The sequence below is a fragment of the Hippocampus bargibanti genome, linkage group LG03, assembly GCF_051943395.1.
Source record: "Hippocampus bargibanti isolate YZ-2025 linkage group LG03, ASM5194339v1, whole genome shotgun sequence".
In the NCBI taxonomy this organism is placed as follows: Eukaryota; Metazoa; Chordata; class Actinopteri; order Syngnathiformes; family Syngnathidae; genus Hippocampus; species Hippocampus bargibanti.
Genome location: NC_142736.1, coordinates 18,815,925 through 18,838,660, shown reverse-complemented (window position 1 = coordinate 18,838,660; position 22,736 = coordinate 18,815,925). Strand labels below are relative to the sequence as shown.

Here is a 22,736-nt window from a genome sequence, read left to right as displayed (position 1 = left end):
TGCACAATTGTTCCTAAGAGGTATCACTTACCTTACATACTTATTTGTCATGTGTTTTTATTATGCTACTACTAGTGCGTGAGGGTGGCCCGGTAGTCGAGTGGTTACCACACCGGCTTCACAGTGCAGAGGTCGGCGGTTCGCGTCCCGGTCCGGCCTCCCTGTGTGGAATCTATGTTCTCCCTGGGCCCGCGTGGGTTTTCTCCAGGTCCTCCGGTTTCCTCTCACACTCCAAAAACATGCATGGCAGGCAGATTGACCACTCCAACCTCCAAATGTGAGAGTGAGATGTTGTACGGCAACCAATTCAGGGTGTCCCCCGCCTCGTGCCCGAAGACAGTCGAGATAGGCTCCAGCACCCCCCGCGACCTTAATGAGGAATAAGCGGTATGGACAATGGATGGATGGATGGATAGTGCAGCATGTTTTACCGGAGACAAATTCCTTGTGTGTTCGACAAACTTGGCCAATAAAGATCATTCTGATGACCTGACCTGAAAATGATTCATTGCTGTTGGCTACGTGCATTATATTGTAATGGCATAAGGTACATACTGTAATTAACCTGCATATATATATTTTTTTGGGGGCCATGATGATTTTGTAATTTAAATATGCATTTTTGTTCAACAAAAGTTTGGAAAAAACGCGAGAGGGTCAGAGAGCAGCGCTGTTATTCAAACAAGCATCCAGGCGAGGACGCTATTTACCAATGGGGCGACTTGGCTGAAATCACTTGCGGTTCCTGCTGACAGACACTCTTGTCCAGGTGCAATATAATGTGTCGTCAATATTTTAATATTTTCTGTCTTTTTTTAATACATAGTCTGACAGCATCTTCAACTCTTATATGTTGTGTTCATAATGGTGACGTTTAAACGTGCAAAAGGCTTTTGACTTTGTCGCTTTCTTTCTCCATAGACGCACGCCTGCCCATATATGTCCACCAACCGAAATATAAACTAATACATTTATTTTGTTTTTCATTTTCTTCTAAAATTATAGTTAGAACTGCTGACTATGTTGCACAGAACAATGGTCCAAGTGTAAATTAACAAATCATCATCACCATTAACTGTGAATAATAATAATTGTGTTGACGATGGCAAAATAAATAAAACAAACCAATAAAAGAAGAATAAAGCACATTAAATTCCTCCACATCAACCTCGTCGACAAATTATGTGAATAAACCTAAAATACTGTAGAAAAACTTACTGTACTCAAGATGGCAGCAAAGAGCCACAAGTCTTTTTCGTTGGCGCATGCATAAATATGCATAAAGTGAAAATTCTGCAGAAATCCATTCACACGGCATCTTTTCATTTGTGTTTTAAAATACAGTATATGAATCACTTTTCTATTGTGCCAATAATACTTGTACTGTGTAATGTCTGAAAAGGGTCCATGATATTATGTATTCAATATATTTTGCTTACCACTTCAAATCATGAATTATAATTACATTTTAAAAATTACTCTTGCTCACCAACATTTATAAATCTCCGGACAGACGATGACACCCAATTTACAGTGTATTCAGTTGATCAGGATATTCATTTGTTTCAAAATTATACATTTTGCCAGCGACTTTATTACTGTAATTGAAACAGCCTGATTGATTAAAATGGACACTATTCTCATTGTTGAAATACTTTGCATGACGATATCCCAAATATATGAATTGTTTGGCCCCAAAATGGTCACATGGCAGTGCAATGGGCATTTACATTTTCCTCACATCTGTTTGCAGCCTGCCAAATGGACACCCAAAATCATTCAAAAAACCCTTCGGTCACATTTAAAACATCAGCCATCACTTAGACTGATTTATGGGGTGAGGGAGATATTTGTAAAGACAACAAAAACAGACTTAAAGTGTGTTGTTCATGCCAAAGAGTTTGCTCTTGTGCACACTTGTGCGGACTCTTTCACAGCACTCTCTGAAGGCCCCTTTTGTAGGAGTCGAAATGCCCTGTGAGGAATCTGAAATGTAAAGAAGGCGTTCTGTTCACATATGCAGGCTGCTGCAGAGCATCTGTTTAAATGTAAATGACACAGGGGTTTTTAAGATGTGTGTTTGATAAAGATCTGATATTCTAGTAAAAGAGATGCACAACGTGCAGGCCTAATCGTCATGAGAGGACAGCCTCCCGGGGCCTTGCTTGCTAATGAAGAAACCGCTACTCATCTCGAGGTCTTTAGATCAAATACTGGATGTATACCACATATACATAGTCATACACCTACTGTATATGCACATACAAATGTTCTGGCTTGAATCAAATTGACAAGGCATTTGCTGAGGCTATGATATAATGTGGTCTTCAACTTGGCTTCAATGTAAATGATGAATATGAAAGACACTTGTTTGTTGAGATATCATTTAGAATGTTTTTTTTTAACATAGAAATGTGCCATATTTTCCGGTGTATAAGGCGCACTTTCAATGAAGGGTCTTTTTTCAAACTTCTTCTAAACCTTCAACGGATAAAAAACGTTTTCAAAATATAATATATAAATCTATAAAAGTTTTCCAAATATAAGGCACAGCAAATTATTAGGCGCTACAGTAGAGGATGCTGTGAGGCACTAGTTTTTCTACAGTACAAAATGGAGTCAGTGGCTGCTGACAGTAGGTGCGAGACCTGTTGCGGCTCAATATTACTTCAAATATAAGGCGCACCTATGTACAGTATAAGGTGCGGGGTCATCTTTTGAAGAAAATCAAGGCTTTTGGGTGTGCCGTATACAACGGAAAATCTGTTTTTTTTTTCCTGGAGCACAAAATATAATTTTGAATGAAATTATTTGTGTCATATTTTTTATACAACCTTAAGTAAGAATGGAAAAATAACTTTTGGACTACTTTTGTAAGCCACGGGTTGCAACCGCAGCACTTTGTAGCTAGTTGCAGAAACCTGATGGTTATCCACCAAAACAATTGTATGATCTGGCCTTCTCCAGACACCTTTGGCCTGACATCACACAGCTCACACGGCACAAGAATCTCATATTATCTCCCAGTTACACTTTTAACTTCAAAGTCCCTCTCGCCCTTGTGTCTCAGGAGGAATGGCGGCACCGCAGCAGTCAGCCTTTGCCGCGTGGCTAACTATGACCGCAGGCTGGGGCGCCTCCCCATGCTTCTTCACACCGGAGCAGGGTTGTGGGGTTGTGGGGGTGTGGCGGCGGTGGTGCTGGTGACGGGAGGTGGGGTGCAGACGGGTGTCCTGTTGCTCCACAGCACACCGCCTTGTTCCTTGCCACCACATAACGTGCCGCTTGAAACAGAGGGTCATTATGCAGCCGTTACAAGGCCTCACTTGTTGAGAACAGTGCCTGTGCAATGATAAGTATACATAGGGGTGCTTGAACAGGTTAAGTATGCGTGTCACATTTATCCGGCAACAAAAATGTTTTTCAGCATTAGGAAAAGTGAAATTGTAGCGATACAGGGTGAATGCCAGGTGTCGTGTGGTATATTTGTGGACGCGTCGTCAGGCTCGTAGGAGCTGAACAATGAATGAAATTCAAGTTGACGTGGTGAAGACAAAACACCTCTGCTTTACTTATACAAATAGAGTGTGATAATTATTCATTCATTCAATGTCAAGATAAGTTCACTGCTGAAGATGTCCAGGCAACATGTTTTCATGTCATTGTTTTCCCAAAGACGCTTGTTCGGTTGAATCCTGTGAAGTTGGCAGAGTGAATGCTGAAAAGATTGCAAATCAAAGAATAATTCATTAGAGTAGATTAGATTAGAAGCGCCTTTATTTGTCTGACAGTGGAGAAATTTACATTTCACAGCAGCAAAAACAAAATACAGGAGCTGCTGTAAAGGCAGCCACTCTCGGCGCGCGAGAGTGGCTGTCAAAAACAAAAACAAACAAAATAACAAATAATGTCACACAACACAAAAGACATAGCCAGTCTTCAATCTTTAGCACTTTCCCCACCCGCGTTGTTGATGAAGCAGTTCTTGATGAAAGAGGAGAGGATCAAAGCCTCCTTTCACCAGTGGATCACGGACGTCATGGTGGAAAGTGCACGTCTGCTACAAGCGAAGGTCTGAAAGCAAACATGAAGCTTTACCATCCATTGACGAAAAGAGATTGTCTCACATCTCCTGTCCCATGTAAATCCGCTTCAATTCCAAGCTGCGACAGTTCACATACGCATCGGCACTCTGCGCTGACGCTCCTTTCTTCTCAATACGAGCTCCTCAAGCCTTGCATCCATCCAGCTGCCGACTATCCAACAGCACCAACTGTTCTGCTGAACAAAGCGGGGCTGTGAAAAATGCTGCCCATTATGCAAATATGGACAATCTCCCCAGAGCTGTCCAGCGATGACAGTCAAATGGTACTGACATTCTTCCCAATCAAAAAGAGTGCTGGCATATTCGTGCTGCCGAAAAGGCGCAACCGCTCAGCACAGTCTCCTCCTTGATGAATAAAACAATCCGTATCCGTTCCATACGACGCACAACAACACAAAGTGACGAAAGAAAACACAAAGACAATATAAGACAACAAAATAAACCAAGGGTCGTGAGAGCACTTGCGTGCCATCTTGGACTTCTTTATTTTAGCATACAGTCCATAAAATGAAAACATTTAGGCAAAATAAATAGGATACTGTTGATTACAATACAGATAGTTTTTTTTTTGCAAATGTTTGTTAAAGAATTACATGGGAAAATTCCCGTAAAAATAATTGCATGTTAAATCACGATCATAATATTGAGGAGGGTCGGGGGGTTGGGTCGCAATGAGATTATTGTTCAATATCTTGCAGCCTTTTTGATGCGCAGGTCCGTTCCCTTTTGAAATGGTGTCCAGCTCAAAGGGAAACAATATGGAGGATTGACTTTATTATGAACAAAGCCTTTGTCTGAGGTGCGCACTCGCTGGGCGCGGGTCCGGAGTCTGGGAGCAGCTTTGAATTTTGCAGGTCAAAGACATCACAGAAGCAACGCGCCGGTTCACATTCATCTTGTTACCTCACACAGGAGGCCTGTCGTATTTGTCCTTTTGATTGTCCTCCATTTCTTTAAAGGTCTGCCTGCAACCATAGGTCATATGCAGGCTGTTATGTGCTCTAAACAAACGTCGGTCACCCTCTTATATTTCCGATGAGCAGCAGTACTGCGGTGTTGAGAGCTGTCAACACCGCCGTATGATTTATCAAACAAAGCAACAGATTGCGTTGGTTCAGCTGAAAACATAACGCACACATATGATATTGCACGTCAACAAAAAGGTGTGCGTTGATAAGAATCCCGCTGCTGTGTGAAATATGCAAAGCAAGGCCACCACAGAAAATCGCAGAAGCCGCGGCGTCGTTTGATGCCTGTGAAGTCCTTTGGTTGTCGCATGTTTTAGCTAAATAAAGTGTGGATGTTTTAACCTTCTGTAAAACTTGCTCAAGCACTTCAGATCAACTTGCTGCAGCTGTTCAACTTTGATTTTTAATTCATGACTGTCCCTTCCTCCCATTGTTTACCAGTATCTCCCCCTCCTCTACCCCCCATATTCTGGAACTCTGCGACGTTGAAATGAGTGGCTTTTGATGGCAGGTGTCGCTACTCCTTGTGTCTTTCAATGTGCTTTGATGAACTCAGTTGCTGCTGAAGTGCCTTTGGCAAGGGTTTCAACCCTAATTAATAATGAGGCTGTTTTGGACAAGTGGTGTTCTTCAAAAACATAAGTAAATATGAAGCTATGGCAGTTTACATGTTCCCTCTATTAGGCACCTGAAATTAAGTATACAAAAAATACATCGGGGATTTCTATCAATCTATCATGTAACAAGCATCCTTTGACTTCAGGCTATTATTGCATTCAGGGACCCGCGTGTGTTGCTGAGTATTGACAGCCTTCGTTTGATGATCTATTCTCAGATGAGAGGGAGCAAACCACAGCACATTAAAAGCGCAAATGAAACATAAGGTTGCTGTCAAGCTTTGGGTCTCAGGGTTCATTTGAACCAAAAGTTTTTATATGATTAACTCATTCACTGCCAGCTCTTGCCAAAGCCAAATTTCCAATCTTCCCAGCCATTTTAGAGGTCTTCCACTGATCTTGCAAGATCCATAGACTTGTGTCAGTTTACAACATCAGATGTAAAAACTACACATAAGAGTAGGCTCCTTTCTTTGACAATACTCCTGTGATCAGCAGGAGAACATGGGTTAGTTTCACCACAGATAGCAGATCGGGAAAAAAGGAAAATGAGCTTCTTTCTCCTTGAGGCTTTTCCCTTCCGGTGTCGCCGCAGCAAATCAGTGTCCTCCATCTAACCCGGTTTTGTGCATCCTCTTCTCTCACACCAGCCACCTTCATGTTGTCTTTGACATCATTCAAAAACCTGCTCGTTTGTCTTCCTCTCTGTCTCCTGCCTGGCAGTTCAAGGCTCAGCATCCTTCTCCCGATATAGTCACTCTCTTCTGGACATGTCCAAACCATCTCAGTCTGGCCTCTCTGACTTTCTCTCCAAAGCCTCTAATATGAGTTGTCCCTCTGATATAGTCATTCCTGAACCTATCCAACCTGGTCACTTCCAAAGAAAAAAAACCTCAACATCTTCAGCTCTGCTCCCTCCAGCTCTGCTTCCTGTCTTTTTTTTTTTCAGTGCACTGTCTCCAGTCCAAACATCATGGCTGGTCTAATGGTCTTCTATACACATTTCAATTCATTTTGAAACTCTTCTATCACATATCACAACTGACATTTTTCTCCAGCCGTTTGAGCCTGCCTGTACATGCTTCTTCGCCTCTTTTCCACACTTTCACTGTTCTCAGTTGACATATAGTACTTAAAATCCTCCACCTTCTTTATCTCTTCTCCCTGTAACCTCACTCTTGTACTTGGGTCTCTCTCATTCACACATACAATGTATTCAGTCTGCTACGATTGACCTTCATTCCTCTCCTTTCCGGGGCAAACCTCCACCTCTCTAGGTTTTCCTCCACCTTTTCCCTGCTCTTGCTACAGATCAAACTGTCATCTGCAAACATCATCGTCCAAGGAGATTCCTGTCCAACATAGTCCGTAAGCCTGTCCGCCACCATAGCCAATAAGAAGGGGCTCAGGGCTGACCCCTTGATGGAGTACCCCCTCCATCTTTAATTCCTCTGTCAAATCAACAGCACACCTCACAACTGTCTTCCAGTCATTGTATATGTCCTTAAAAAAAGGGTAATGAGTAAAACGAATTTTGAGGTCATTCTTTTTTTCTTATTTTCTATAAGACAAAAACAGCATAGCTGAAATCGGGTTCTTGTAATAGGACCTCATGTGAGCCTTGTTCAGGGCAACCGACATTGCAAATCAAACACATTTTGTCCACCAACAGGCCACACATTCAGATCAATGATACTGTGCCTTTTAGAACTGTTCCGTGTGTTTGCGTCAGGCAATATGTTCATTAAAACAGCCCTTTTCACACTCTCTTAATCACACTATATACTGTATGTCTTGAGAAGAAACAGCCTGAAGCTAAAAAATAGTGCATAATGTATAGCTCCAGGTTGGGCTACCCGCTGAGAGCATTGATTGCAACCAACTCGCCCAACTATTCCCGTTGCAGAGTTCGAGTCATTTATGGACACAATAGTCCAAACGACAGCAACATTTAGCGATTTCAGTCCCCAAATAAATGCATTTTGTGGATTGTTGTTTATTTATTTTTATTTTTTTGCTTTTGACGAGCGTTTGTGGGGTGCGTGTGTGACACAGCAATTGCACAATAGTATGTGTGACAGCTCACTGTGACACTACAGGTGTTTAAACTGCACTGATGTAATTGGTCACATGGGGAGTAGAAACAAGAGCTTCACAGTCCTTGATTTGATCCCTTGGTTATTGATTTCTCAGTCTGCTTCTAACAGAAGTAATTGCCACATGTAATGTATTATTCAATTACAAGACACTGCTGGCAAGTTTGGGTTTGATGGTCCTTTTTGAATCACTGAGACCTATAGATAATTCAACAATGTGGGCCCATTAAGTAGTGCGGATATTAAAGTTATGCGTTAATGCGGCCGATTTATTTGGAACTGCGACAGTCGCCGGAGTTTCTATTTTTCAGCCTTTGTATAGTTGAAAGAACTGTATCTGTCTTTGAGTCAGCTTGAGGAATATTCTGCTTTTCCTGACAGTAAAACATGGTCGGTATGAGCTGGAGTTTCTTTGGGAAGCCATTGCAATTCACATTTTATAATGAAGACAAATTATTAAAGGGCACCACAACAAGTGTTGCATGAATGAATGTAGGATTTCACGAGGCTTTGACCAAACATTTAATTTGTAGTGGTAATCGATGAGAAGGTTTCTTCAGCCGTCATCTGTACAAATTTGAAGGTTTCGGACGTTTCGCCTCCTATCCAAGAGGCTTCGTCAGCGAACTAAAGTCTGACTGGTCGTATCGGCCCTATTTATATATCCCTAATGTCCAGCCATGACGGCGCCGGACACAGCTATGATAGGTCCCTACTCTCAGGTTGGAGTGGGGGAAATGGGCCAGTCGTTAGTCAAGAATGTAGGAACAATCAGTGGGGCCACAGGGAGTGGTCCTCTGGTCCCCCCAACCTGAGAGTAGGGACCTATCATAGCGATACGGGGGGGGGGGGGGGGCTTGGAACGGATTAGTGCATTTACATGGAAAAAGTGTTTCAATTTACAAGTTTCTTTCAGAGCAAATTGATTTTATAACTAACGGTACCACTGTATTTTCACATTGCAGAGCAGCCCAAATCCCCATTAAAACAGTGAAAAAAAATAAAATAAAATCAAATTACATCCTTAATATACTCATCAGGTTGCAAAACAACAAATTACATGTTAAAATATATGTAGTCCTCATCAGTTACAAGATCATCATCACTGTCTTTTTCAGCATGACATCATTCAAATGAATTGTCGTGTTTCAATCTCAATTTGTCTTTCCTGTGCAGCATGATGTGACACAGTTTTAATGATCGCCCATCCAGCGCTTGTTTACAGCTCATCTTCCCAGTCATGTTCTGTTAACACCCTCCACTGTTAATATTTATCGTCTGTTTTAATTGGTTTGATGTCACCACGCCGGCGTTGCTGTCGGCTGACTTGTTGAACTGGCCTCGGTGTTGTTTCAAAAGTCTTTATTACGGTGACAGTGTAGCCCTGTTCATTAAAGTTTCACATTCCATTTTCATCAGCATGAGAGGGATTCTCTAAATGCGATGGAGCTCGAACCCTGCGAGCGATCACTGGGGAGGCGCATCGTCTGTATAAATTATCAGCAATATGAACTGGATCGAAGATGTTAATTGCACCAATGGCTAGTTATGCGGGGAATTACTCTGCATTTCAGACAGCCATAATAAAAATGAATTTTTGAACAAAGAGATCTTAAAATAATATCTACTCTACCGAGAATACTCACATCAAAAGCATAATTCAGTGCTTTGAAATGTATCTTTGTGGTCCGAAATGTTAAGCACTAGCCTTGTGAAGCCAGTACACCATTCTGGTTTGTCAAAGGCAAAAATAAAACAACACAAAACCAGAGTTAATTAACAGTTATTACTGGCTGTTTCAACTTTAATTTGACTTTCAAATATTAGTTCTTATATAAAAACCTTGCTTCTGGCATCTGCAAATGAGATTTAGCGTCTCTGCTCTAATTGGGCGTCATTGAACACACACTAGCCGCACACAATAATGTGAATAATTCAGGAGAGTGAGATGTATTTGATTTGATCAAATGCATTTGATAGACAGCACATTTAAAGGACAACCGACGTCACTTTTTTGTTTTTTAACTGACACCAGAAAAACGTTTTAAAGCATCTAAAATACCCAAAACACGCAGTATGATATTTTTAGTCAAATGCAAAACACCAATAAAAATGACTTAAATTGTCAAAAATCTGCAAAAAATTGAGCTGCGAATTGGGCATTTTCAGAAAGTCCCGCCCCCAGTTCGTGACGTCACGCCAAGGTGTCTTGCATTGCTAGTGAATCAAAACAATGACTTCAGATTCGGAGAATATGCTTTCTTGTTACACATCCAGTTATGAATATGATTCAAATAGTTCTGAAGAGGAAAGCATACATGTTTGCAATCGATTAAAGAATTTATTTTTGCCATTTTGAGGCAACATTGGGGGAAAATCTCTCACCCAAAAAAAGAGGCACAAAATAGCGATCTCCTGTGGCCACCTCCGTTTCCACAGGCTGATAAATTCCTTATATGGAGCTTGGACGCCCTCTTCTGGCATCCTGGCGGCTTTTGGGTGCAACACGAGGTCCCCAGACCAAACGGGTACTGCAAAATACATTGACGTGATGGAAGGACCGCTACAATGCATCTTTTTTACGGTAAAGGACGGTCCTTTAGTGACGTCACGTACAGACTCGTCACCAACTCAAAAACAGGACTTCCTGAATATTCAGCGCGAGTCTTAAAACGTAAAATATAGCTATATGCCGTGGAATCATTGTAAAATACGCTCAGTAGATGTCATTTGAAGCCATTTTGCAAATTATGGACACAACTCGTCCGGAGACGTCGATTGTCCTTTAAAGGTACAAAATTAAAACATTTGTGTTGGATGTTTGTGATTTGCTACAAATTAACTAACTCCTCAGTGTTACAATGAGGGGGTGGGGGGGGGGGGCTTTTCAGGGCACCCTTTTACTCCCAACCTCCCAAATTTAAATTGGAGTATTAAATGCATATGCTCTATGTGAAGGGTGAACGTTCGATCCTGCTTTTTTTTTAAAGAGTAACATAAAAAAATAAGAAGCGAAACGTCCGACACCTTCAAAGAAGTACAGATGACGGCTGAAGAAGCCTTTTCATCGATGGACCACACCTGTACGACTGAGAGCTTACACAGACATATTCCAATAATAAAGTTCACAACCTGAATGATAATGCTATTTTTTATCCTGCTAAGTCTAAAACCGCTACACATCCGTTCTCTAATGAGGTTGGGAAATAGTCAAAGCTGCCCCGAAGCTTTGAAATATTGCCCTCCTATCACTCTCCTCCTGCCATCTCTCTGTCAACAGCGCTTTTGCCTCTTCCCGCAGATAAAATGCACCTGCCAAGCTCCGCTAACATTCCTGAACATGTTCAGTAATTATACACAAAGCCTTGCCGATTCATAATCCAAATAAGGGATTTGCCTCAAATCGGGGCCATGACAATGGTTTTTATTTGCTCGTTTAGGAGAGACTCTCTTGGGATCATGCTATTATGCATCATTTACAGCTAATAGACACCGCTTGGTTTTGTTCTTTTATGTTGTGTACCATTTTAAATCTGTGCTACCCTCCCATTTGTGTTCTCTACTTAGCAAATTATAAACAACGATGGTAAAATTGAATGGGGTCATTGTTATGCACTTCGTATACAATTTAAAGGCATATTACGGCACGCACACACACACACACACACACACACACACACACACACACACACACACACACACACACGCACGCACGCACGCACGCACGGACGCACGCACACACACACACACACACACACACACACACACACACACACACACACACACACACACGCACGCACGCACACACACACACACACACACACACACACACACACACACACACACACACACACACACACACACACACACACACACGTGTGCGGGTAAGAAAATTCTGAAGTGTAATTTTTGGGAAGCAATGTACTGTAATTACATTCAAAAAAATGTAGAGGCTGGAAATAAACAGTGAAGTTACATTTTTCACATTTATGGATACTCTGTGATTTTGTCATAAAAGTCATCATTGCAATTAATGGTGTATGAATCTTGACATGACCAGAAAAGTCATCAGGGGTGCTCATTACGTCGATCGTAGTGTGACAGTAAAAGACCATTTGTCAGCCTATCAAACGTCCCGTCACTTGATTGACATACAGGGCAACCATTCAGATGACAACTGAATTTTGAACTTTAGGTCGCCGTGCATGCGTAAACAACGGCGCTAAACGCAGCAAAATTTACAAGCTAGTCAGCGAATTACCTCAGATTTTAAGCCCTTGCTAAAACATATGGTGATCAAAATGAGTGAGAAAGCTGGATCAAGTAAGGGGGCAAAACATATTACTTTCATACGGAATGGGAAAATGTGGAGCGCCATTTTCGGACTGTTCATGGAAAATACGACATTGACTTCCCGCCGAAAAGCCAGCAGAGAAAGAGAACGGTGGACGAACTAAAATCCCAGTTGTCCGGACAGCAGTCATTTTTTCCCTCAACATACGTACTTCAAAAGCAAAAGCCGCCATCGAAGCATCGTTTCGGGTGAGTCACGCCATCGTTAAAAACAAGTCCTTCCAAGACGGAGAGATGCTAAAAGAAGCATTCGTTGAAGCAGTTGACTCCTTGTTCCGAGACTTCAAGAATAAAGCGGAGATATTATCTTCAAATAAAGCTCTGCAGCTGTCAAGACATACAGTTACACGGCGCTGTGAAGCCATGGCTGAGGATTTAACCCAGCAAATGTGGAAAGACATCGGAGATTGTGAGTGTTCTTACTGCTGAAGTCCAGGGCTCATGGACAGTTCTGTAACTTACTCACAGAGGAAAGGTACCCCAACATGAGGAAATGTGCTAGCTCCTTGACTGCATTATTCGGCTCCACTTATTTATGTGAGTCAGCCTTTTCCTACATGAAGATCATTAAGTCCAAATACCGTTCCACCATGACTGATGAACATTTAGAAATGTGCTTGAGGCTGGCTGTCAGCAGCTACTGTCCGGACTATGCATCCCTGGCTGATTCAATTCAGTGCAAGTCATCAAAGTAAACTCAGGTAATTACAAAAAAATGTTAATAGTTATTTATTATGTTATGGATATGTAGTTATTATGTGTGTTGTGCAATATTGGCTTATTCAGTTATGCAAGGTACATCAACATACATTGTATATACAAAGAATCCTAGAATGTAAATTTCTCCACTGTGAGACTAATAAAGGCATATCCAATCCAATCCAATCCTTAATACATTTGAAAATAATTATGTTTTGCATTTTTGTAGTGGGTAGATCATGACTTGGTTGTTTTTATAAGTAGCTCGTATGCTGAAAAAGTGTGAGCACCCCTGCCTAAATAGTGTGTTTTGAAGAGTCTTCAAGGCTTGAAAAAACATTCTCAATTTGATTCACCTCTAAAATTTCAAGCATTCAAACAGTTGTGTGAGTCCCATTCTTGTCGCTGACTGGAATCATTTGAGTTGATCATCAAATGACGAATGTGAGACAGGTCTCTTGAACAGGATGCTTCAAAGGGTTTAATTCTGGAGATTGACATGATTCCATTCTTTGCTGTATTGTTTTGCAACAATATACCATATTTTGCAAGACTTTGTGTTCATTTTGCTGCCACCTTCATCTCACGCCAATGGAAATCAGTGAGCCCCAGTTGGAATTAAATACCACCACCTTGCATGAGAGAAACAGTTTTGCAGAGAGTCCAGAAATGTTCACCTGACCACATATCAGTCCTGTGCCTTCTGCACTTGTTGAGACGCATGGCCAGCGAAATGAATAAAATGGGTTTTGCCCAGCATTTCTGCTCTTTTTGATCAAAGCATCTTCTATTCTCTTGACAACACAAGAGGCAGGTTTCCAACTCCAATGAAACATAACTCCCAACCCACAGCACATATCACACAATAAATAATGTCAGGTTTTCCAAGCAGAAGAATAATTGATAGAGGCGCCAATTGTGTAACCTGCCAGGAACAATCCCTTTGGCTTCTCTTCAAAAGGAGTCTATAGTCTCTGATAAAATGATCTTCTTTAAAGTGAGCCCCCTCCTTCCTCTACGAGTCAAATTCCACGTGAACGCAAGAATTATAATACCACTCTCTTTTAGCAGGCAATTTATATATGTAACTTATAATTCTTTTCTTTTTTCCTCTTCTTTGTATTTTTTTCTGCAATATTCCTTACCTGAATATGTGGCTCTGTACTTGGTATGCAGCAAAAGAAAGGCTTGTGTTGAACCGGGACTGCGTCATTGAAGACCAGATGGTGGCGCTAAAAACCCAGAAGAGAAGGTGACCAATGTTATTTATTTATTTATTTATTATTTATTTATTCCCCCCTTCCTCATATATTCATCCCTTCATGTTGCTTGGGTGGATTCAGTGTGTATTTGTCTCTGGGCATATGCGAGTACTGTGGTCTGTGTTGGTGTTCGGTGTTCGCAAGTGTATTAAAGTGTGCATGTTTGTGTTTACGCCCAGTTTAAAACACTTACTTGAGAAATACAACTAGGCTGATTTTTCTACCACAGCGGCTTCTCTTTAGAAGAACTTTGGAAGAATAATGGCTGGATTCAATTGCGTTGAAAAATAAACACCACAGTGCTGTTAAATAGCAAAACCAAACAAACTGACAAACAAACAAACAAAAATCTCTGCATTTACAAAGATGCCTTTAATGATTAGAAATCCAAGCAGATTGCTATTTCATACCATTAAGTGGACACGGATAGTGTCAGAAACAATTTGTCACCAAAACACTGGAAATGGATCCACTCCATCGGACAAAAATACTTCAGGAAATGCAATGTTCTTTTTTTATGTATTTACCACATTTTCCGGTGCACCAGATTATAAAGTGCACCTTTAATGAATGACAAAAGTCTTCCAAATATAATACATGCATATGTAATATATATATATATATATATATATATATATATATATATATATATATATATATATATATATATATATATATATATATATATATATATATATATATATATATATATATATATATATATATATATATATATATATATATATATAGTAAAGTCTCGTTATATCGATATCGGTTATATCGATAGTACTGCTTATTACGATACTATTTCTATGAACGCAAGGAGAAAATTTACGTGCCGCAGGATCGGTATCGATAGTCCGGTTATATCGATATTTTTTCCGACTCCCGAGAATATCGATATAACGAGACTTTACTATATATATATATATATATATATATATATATATATATATATATATATATATATATATATATATATATATATATATATATATATATATATATATATATATATATATATATATATATATATATCTTTTCGGTGCTCCTTATACACCGGAAAAAAAAATATATATTTTTTGTGGTATGTCACATAGCGATTCCAATACAACGGCCGTGTCTGCGGCCACAGAGTAAGCGCTCTTTTCTCTCTGCATTATTCAGGTCAAACAAGCGCTATATAAACAATCAACTTTTCTACAGAATGTTGAGACATCTGTGGATTTATTCACCTGTGTTCCCGACTTTGCGACCATCGTTCACCCTGATGGCTTTACCTGGTGGCCTCTCCCACCGGATTGGCATATCGTGTCATATTTGTCAGCTGTTCATTCCGCGGAACCTCGGTAGCAGTTGCAGGCTTTTCAGTTTATCAGCCCCTGGTTAGGGCACTGGCCAAAATAATTCTGTAGCAATTACCATATGTCGTGATTGTGGTTTTTGGAGCAACACTACAACATCTGTGTTATACTGGCATCTGGGGCACCCTGTCAGAAACTTCCCCGCTCCCCACACTGCATTCTTCCCTGCATCTACTTAACATGTGTGTACAGCTTTGATACTATTTACCGGCCAGGATGTTATTCACTGTTGAAACATAATTAACATGAAAATCATTTGCATTTGTGGACATTTTTATTTTCCAAGCAACCTTGCATTGAATCCACATACTGACACATTTGCTTAGGAATAATATCAAATTGTCAAATGGAAAAACAAGCTTTTAAATGAAGGCCTCATTTGGGGATTTGCTGGCCTACACAATCAGTTAGCTCCCCAAACCTGTAACATCAATCAACATTTGTCACAAACTGTACAGCTGAACCGATGGGAAGATAACGTTGCGTCCACTGGGGACCAGCCCGGATCACTCTGTCAGTGGACTTCTCATTAAGCTAGTGCGCCCATGTTTGGGAGATCTCTCACTCAATTATATTGCAATTTAAAATAAACACATTTCATCTCAAAATTTGGTGTTGTGAAAATGGAAATGTGGTGTGCATTACAAAAGCGCAATTATTTTATGATGATGATAATGATTATTATGATTATGATTATGATTATTATCATTATTATTATCCCATAAGTAAAACATTTATGAAAGTGAACTAAACACTGGCTTAACGTTGATGACAACTTCCAGGGAACGGCTGCCTTGTTTAGGTTGAGTTCTGAATGTTTACAATGCCCCTGTCGCAAATCAAATTTTACAAGGCAGGATGGATTTAATGTTGCAGTGTTCATCTCAGATTTATTACCTTTGACATGAACACGTAAGGGGAGGTTTGAGTTAGTTATAACAGCAGAGCTACTTCCAGAATTCATGAGAGGTCGAGCAATTCATATTTCAATTCAATGAGTTAATTAAAAAAAGTGAAGCTTCCTAATCGCTTTCCTTCCAGTCAGTATGTGACAGAATGAAGTCCTCCCACTTGTGCTCACAGAAATACAGCAAAGCTAAAGATGCAAAAGGATTTTTTAGCATTTTGTCCTTTTCAAATGAATGCCCCCTGTTTTCAAACTGCGATGGCACCACTCAACAAAGCTTTGACAAAATCAATCAATCCAAGTGTGGAAAAGAAAAAAAAAAAAAAAACACTTATTGCAAGTGTATAATTAGGGGACAGCAACACAATGTTAAACTGAAATCTGAATAGCACTTAGCAATAGGGAAAAGGAAGAATCAATTTGGAAGAGGGAAGTAGGCAGGAGAATAATGTCACTCTAAATATTGTCCACATATACATTTGAAAAGCTGTTGATGGCAGGAAGAACTGAGAGCTTGTGCTATGTTTTTTTGTTCTTCATTAATAGACACACAGTCAGAATCCAGTCATAATGGATATGCTCTCCTTCCAAATGTGTTTTTCTCAATGAATCATCAGCAATTTATGAACACACGGATGCAGAATCATATTTATAATTGTAAAGCATACAAATTCTTTTAAAAGAGAAAATGCAAACTGAAACCATGCCACTTCCTTAAAAATCCACCTTTGTGAGCAAAATAAGTTTGCAGAATGAAATAATGAATACAAAAATAAAACAATTGTTGTAAGGATGTACAATTATTATTATATATTTTTCCTCCAATGCTCAGCATAAGAGTGATGTGGCATAAAGATCAACTGAGCATAAACAAACTGGAGATGTTTCCATTTGTGTTGAATATTTCCGAATTTTCGAGTGCACGTTGATCGGAATGTCCCAATCGGCCGTGCTTGAAGCAGTGTAGATTACCGCCTTTGACATTTTCCCATTGTGCATGGTGGTGCAGCAGGCAATAATTAAATATCAGGTGCATACGCTGCTCTTTAATTTGACATGTGCGCTTGAGGCAATAAACACATGTGGTGCAGTGGGGCTTGCATAATTGCAGAGGAATAAAATATCATATCAGAGAGTGAGAGGATCATTGTATCAGGTACCCGATGACAGCTCGTTTGATCATTACGCTGGGGCTAAAGAGATTCGCTAATTACTTGCCATTAAGACTCAACCTCTAATCAGGGCTCATTCGTGCATAAAAAATGTCCCTCTCACATAAGTGGAACAATGCCCTTAACTCCTTCAGGCGAAGCAGCAACTAGGAAGGGAAACACTGATATAATGACTTTTTCACCTCTCTCTCTCTCTCTCTCTCTCTCTCTCTCTCTCTCTCTCTCTCTCTCTCTCTCTCTCTCTCTCTCTCTCTCTCTCTCTCTCTCTCTCTCTCTCTCTCTCTCTCTCTCTCTCTCTCTCTCTCTCTCTCTCTCTCTGTCTGTCTGTCTGTCTCTCTCTCTGTCTGTCTCTCTCTCTCTCTCTCTCTCTCTCTCTCTCTCTCTCTCTCTCTCTCTCTCTCTCTCTCTCTCCCTCTCTGGCTCTTTTTCTCTCTCATTTATCCTCTCTTTCTGCGTGTGTGTGTGTGTGTGTGTGTGTGTATGTGACAGAGAGAGGGAAATCGAGGTTGGCTGGAAACCAGGGAGGGAGAGAGATGGACAGGGTGGGAGGGAAGGAGGGAGGGGGAGGGAGGGAGTGAAATGGAGGGAGGGAGAGGAGAGAGGGATAGTGAGAGAAAGAGGGAGACAGAGACAGAGGGAGAGAGGAGGCAGGGGGGTGGAGGGAGAGCTAGGGACGTACGGAGGTAGGGAGATAGGGAGGGAAGGAAGGCGAGAGGGAGAGATAGGGAGAGGGATAATGCAAGAGAGAGAGAGAGAGAGAGAGAGAGAGAGAGAGAGAGAGAGAGAGAGAGAGAGAGAGAGAGAGAGAGAGAGGAGGCAGGGAGATGGAGGGAGGGAGAGCTAGGGAGGGAAGAAGCTAGGTATGGAGATAGGGAGGGAGGGAGAGGTCGGGAGAGAGAGAGTGAATGAGATAGAGAGGGGAGGGAGCGATATGGTGGGAGGGAGAGTGTGAGAGTGAGACAGAGAGAAAGAGAGAGAGGAGAGGGAGAGAAAGAGAGACAGTGAAAGCGAGAGAATTGCTCCATATGTGCATCTCAATATTTACCTTTCAATGAGAAGGTTGACCTCTCACTGACCGATAGATTGCGAGACGCCATACCAGCAAATGAAGGAAGACCACTTCAGCAGGCAGGCCCACCTAAATTTGCACTTAAAATAAACCAAGTTCAGTGAAGCCCAAGGTTAACCTTCAACATTGTTGAGTAAAGAACAACATTTGTTTATTTGATTTGTATCATTGTTGGCTGAAACAGACTGATAAAATGTATTCTGTTGGATCCCAGTATTCAAATTGAAATTACAAAATCTAATCGGAAAATAAGGTTTGTGATTCAACTAGCATGTAAATAGACCGGCCTTTTAGCAAAATCACCAAATTTTCCTAAAATTCCAGATGGTGGGATACCCACAACCTCAACCAAACACAACACATAGTTGTGGTCAAACCTGACAGACCTGCACAAGGATGAGTATGAGTACACTTTCGCTGATCAACACTTGCAATATTCTTTGCATGTCGAGTGAAAATGGCTCCTTGGAGGTCAGACTAAAGATACGTTAAGGTCGATCCAAGCTATGAATGGCCCATCTCTCTCTCAGGGTCTGAGGTGACTGACTTTAAGGTTGTCAGACAATGACAATAGCTTTCAACCCAGAAGGGAAGGAGAAGTGAGTGGCCGGTGTCGTACTGTAGTTGACTACCTTTGTACTGACCCCAGAATCCGGGTCTACTTTGTCCCCCTGTTTCGCGTCTGTTCCATTTTTAAAGAACAACAACTTTAACAGGCAGTGTACGAAAAAGACTTGAACATTCGAACAGTTTTACTTATTCCTAAATAATTTCTGGAGTCCAAAAGCCATCCTCTCAACAGTAACATAGCGGTTGATTTATTCTGCCAAATAGAAATAGAGATAAAGATGGCTTCTGTATCGCGGCAGCCCGGCTGTGTTATATCGGTGTAAGTGGGAAGGACTTCTTCAGACAACACCCTTGTGAGCGGACCCCAGATGTCTGTGAAACCACGTTTGCCTCGTGCCATAACTTTCAAAGATGGCAGAAAGTGCTCCGGTGAGAGAGAGCCATGCATTATTAGCTGACAGCCCCATATAAATAATAAGGCACATAATGCCAAGTGTGAGTGCTTCGTCTCCGCAAGGACACGCAACAGGTGTACCTCTCGTCGCTGCATTTCCATTTTGTTCAACAAAGAGCCTGCCTGTGTGAATAACTTCTGTCTGAAAGCTTAGCCTGATCATTCTTTTATGTGCCACTTCCCAGAATGTACGGCATTCGCGGGACCTCATGATAATAGGCTCGTCGGGACACAGAGGAAGGAGCGAGACGCTTGTCAGAGTGGATACATCTACGTCCCACCCGAGGGAGACGGCTCGGAGTGCGACACATCAGTTACAGGACACTGAGAGACCGTCAAGTCCTCCCTTCCCCCCACCCTTCCGTGCAGCCTAATGGTTGTCATATTAGCAAAGGCCCGTGCTCTTCTCTGGGCTTGGCCTCTAGTCATGTGGAATCCATTAGAGGTCGCAAGCGCACAGGACAATCGGTCGATTAATAACAGTAAGTCATTGACAAGGGAAGACATTTTTTGTTGTTGTCTTTTTGTCTTTTTTGTCTTTTATCTTTGTACAGTACTGTACTCACCATATGCGCTTGTTAAAGCAAGCAGAGGGAAATTGAAGAGGTTGTCTAACATAATGGTTGCATCTGTGAGCCAATTCTCTTGTGTAATCACAACAACATGCCAAGTGGTCGCTCTATCCCGTGCACTATATTGCAGGGAATTTAAGTTGCTTCATGTGGGCTTGGATGAGATCAAACAATAACCGTGTTGGGCAGGTTTAAATAAAGACAAATACGGTTTTAAAATATAACCACAATGTCACTTTAGTTCCGATCTTCCAATGACTCTTGCATATGTCGCTCTTGGAAAAAAATAAAAATGCTTTGGGTGAGATGCAACTTCTGACTGAAATAAACGTTCAAGATGGTTGGCCAAAAGGCAATAAATGCGAGTAAAGGTAAAAAGAAGGCACTAAGGCTAAATTTCAAAACATTTTACCGTATCTGTAAAATGTATCTATCAAAAATTTCTTGAGAATGTATTGGAAGTGGAGTTTCACCAAGACAATTGTTGCCAATCAGTCGACTTTAATATACCGTATTTTCCGCTGTATACGGCCCACCCTAAAGCCTTGGTCTTTTTCACCCTGCGACTTATACGCACATGCGCCTGAAGTAAGTAATATTGAGCCACAACAGATCTCGCAACTACTGTCAGCAGCCACCAACTCAATTTCCCCCTGTAGAAGAATTAGTGCATAACCCTAGCCTCTACTGTAGTGCCTTATAATGTGGTGTGCCTTATATTTGGAAAACTTTAGCTACAGTAAAGTCTCGTTATATCGATATTCAAGGGAGTCCGAAAAAATATCGATATAACCGGGACTATCGATATATCCGACCCTGTTTGCATGTAATTTTCTTAGTGCGTGCATAGAAATAGTATCGATATAACCGGGACTATCGATATATCCGATATCGATATAACGAGACTTTACTGTATTTATATATTATATTTGGAAAACCTTTGTCATTTATTGAATGTGCGCCTTATTGGTCCACATTATACATGGAAAAAGTTTGAAAATACAGTAAAGTCTCGTTATATCGATATTTTCGGGAGTCGGTAAAAATATTGATAACCGGACTATCGATATATCCGATCCTGTGGCATGTAAATTTTCTCCTTGCGTTCATAGAAATAGTATCGTAATAAGCAGTACTATCGATATACAGTAAAGTCTCGTTATATCGATATTCTCGGGAGTCGGAAAAAATATCGATATAACCGGACTTTCGATATATCCGATCCTGCGGCATGTAAATTTTCTCCTTGCATTCATAGAAATAGTATCGGACTAAGCAGTACTATCGATATAACCGATATCGATATAACGAGACTTTACTGTACTCCATTTATTGGAGGTGCGCCTTATAGTCCGGTGTGTCTAGTATGTCTACACACACCAATTAAAACTTTAGTTGTGCAAAGGTGTCTTTTACGTACAGTGGTACCTTAAAGGACAACTGACATCACTTTTTTGTTTCCTAACTGACATGAGAAAAACGTTTTATAGCATCTAAAATACCCAAAACACGCAGTATGATATTTTTAGTCAAATGCAAAACACCAATAAAAATGACTTAAAGTGTCCAAAATCTGCCAAAAAAAATGAACCCGGAAGTGGCCAGTTTCAGAAGGTCCCGCCCCCTTGTTCGTGGTGCCACCCCAAGACGTCTTGCCTTGCTGGAGAATCAAAACAATGGCTTCAGATTCGGAGAATATGCTTTCTTATTATTCATCCAGTTATGAATATGATTCAAATAGTTCTGAAGAGGAAAGAATACATGTTTGCAATCGATTAAATAATTTATTCCGTGCCATTTTGAGGCAATAGGGGGGGGGGGGGGGGGAATGTTTCACCAAAAGGAGGCAGACAATGGCGACAAAGCTCCGTGTAAGGAATTAATCAACCCGTTTCCACAGGCTGATTAATTCCTTACACGGAGCTTTGTCACCCTCTTCTGCCTTTTTGGTGCAACACGAAGTTTTCAGACCAAACAAGTACAGCAAAATGCATTGACGTGATGGAAGGACTGCTACAATGTCTCCTTTTTTCGGTCAGGGGCGTTCCTTCAGTGACGTAATGTGAGGACTCGTCACCAACTCAAAAACAAGACTTCCGGAATATTCAGCGTGAGTCTTAAAACGTGAAATATAGGTATATGCGGTGGAATCTTTGTAAAATACGCTCAGTAGAAGTCATTTGAAGCCATTTTACAAATTATGGACAAAACTTGTCCGGAGACGTCGGTTGTCCTTTAATTACATACATTATTTGTTTGATAACTCCCTATGAAACTCAACTGAAATTTCTGGACCCCCCCCACCAAAGAATTTTCTTTTTTGTGAAAGAGAAATGCTCCTAAACATTTCAATGTTTATGCTTTTTGGGATTTTGCCACCTGGAGAAAGAGAATATGCATGTACATTTCTCCACAATCCACAGTATACGTTTGGTGTCTGCATCTGTTGCTGGATGGTTTCTGTTCAAATATCAGTTATTCACAAGTTCTTCACGACTGCGATAGCATCTCGAGTTACGTTAGCCAAT

General features: G+C 40.9%; 1 long non-coding RNA gene across 1 annotated transcript; it reads left to right on the top strand.

Annotated features, from left to right (window-relative positions):
* The first annotated feature begins 11,938 nt into the window (after nt 1-11,938).
* LOC148900576 (uncharacterized) lies at nt 11,939-21,932 on the top strand. The gene is made up of 3 exons (XR_016114355.1): nt 11,939-12,840; nt 14,015-14,090; nt 19,822-21,932. It is a non-coding gene; the product is annotated as an uncharacterized LOC148900576 (long non-coding RNA).
* Nucleotides 21,933-22,736: the final 804 nt, after the last annotated feature.